The sequence below is a fragment of the Rhagoletis zephyria genome, unplaced genomic scaffold (assembly GCF_001687245.7).
Source record: "Rhagoletis zephyria isolate East Lansing unplaced genomic scaffold, Rhagoletis_zephyria_1.1 Rzeph_scaffold_03893, whole genome shotgun sequence".
In the NCBI taxonomy this organism is placed as follows: Eukaryota; Metazoa; Arthropoda; class Insecta; order Diptera; family Tephritidae; genus Rhagoletis; species Rhagoletis zephyria.
This window is the reverse complement of record NW_016160976.1, coordinates 36,566-37,924: the sequence shown is the minus strand read 5'-3', so window position 1 is coordinate 37,924 and position 1,359 is coordinate 36,566.

Genomic DNA, 1,359 nt, shown 5'->3' with positions numbered 1-1,359 from the left:
CAGTTTTTCTTGACCAGGTATAAATCTATATTCACGCGTCTTTCTTGACCGAAGTTTTACTTAAGCGCCTTTCGTCAGATTTGTTTACGCGTCTTTCTTCGCCGTCAAAATATTAGCGCGCCTTTATTCGTGTCCGGTGATGGTATGTATGCTTGCAATTTCACAAATTCCTCCCGTACAGCAGGTCATCGATCTGGCTCTGTGTACATCCGCAACGAACTCAGCAGGCGACATTCGCTGGGTGATGAGCCAACTACACGAAGGCGCAAGACGTTTGATGTTTTCGTCGCAGGTCTCGTGGTTCCTTTCACTTTTTTGAGAGGAACTAACCATTGGATTTCCCCTTGCAAGGGATATCATCGAATTAATGTTGGAGGATTGTGTTTCACCAGGTGTGGCCTTCTTGACAATATGAGTTTGTGCTGTAGCTCTTGTTGCGGCGAAGTTGTTGCTTATGTTGGTTTTAACCCGTTATCCCTATTGGGCCAGTATTGGGCTACTCATGATATAGCCACATGTGCACATTAGGACGGGTCAATTAGTATGGGGAATTTTCCGGCTATGCGCGTATGGCACAGAAAGATTCTACGTGTAATTCTAAACAATTGCGAAAATAGGTTTCTTAACATTTTGCTTTAATGTCCTAGAGCAGAGCTTAAATTTTGTTATGAGGGATCCATTTCTGCGCTTAAGTTTTTCTTAAAACTTCCACCAGAGGGAGCAACAGTGAAAATTTTCACCCATAGTTTCTTTGGAAAATTTGCTTAGAACTACACGTAGAATTCTCCTATGTTTGACCCGCCCTAATGTGCATACATATATACGTACACAAACGCATTTGTAGTTAGTCATGTGCAATAGGAAAGGAAACGAAACGTGAAGTGTGAAATATGGCATAAAAAGTGGAAAGAGTACACCAAAGTAAATATCCACCGGGTGGGCCCTGCTTCTACGGATTTCGAATGCATGATGGAATAGGAGAAGCGCGATAATGTGATTGCGATTTCATTTTGTGCCGGCGGCAAACAGGATATTGAGCTGAAACACACAAACATTTACATATGTACTTGCCGACTTCAGCATTTAGATTTCAAAATGGAAATGCATAAAAGTAATGAGCAACGGGTAGATACATACATAGAGAGAGAGTGAGCAAGAGGAAGTAGACGCAACGAGTTGCAAAATAAATTGATTGCAAGAGCCACAGAAGAACAACTATGGCATAACTACATAAAGCTGGATTGAAGAACGATGACGATGATGTCAGACGATAAGCAGACAAACAAGCCGAGCAAGCAAATGCGACTTCAGAAGTCGTTAAGCATACAAATTTGTGTTTGTAGCACGCATACATATGTA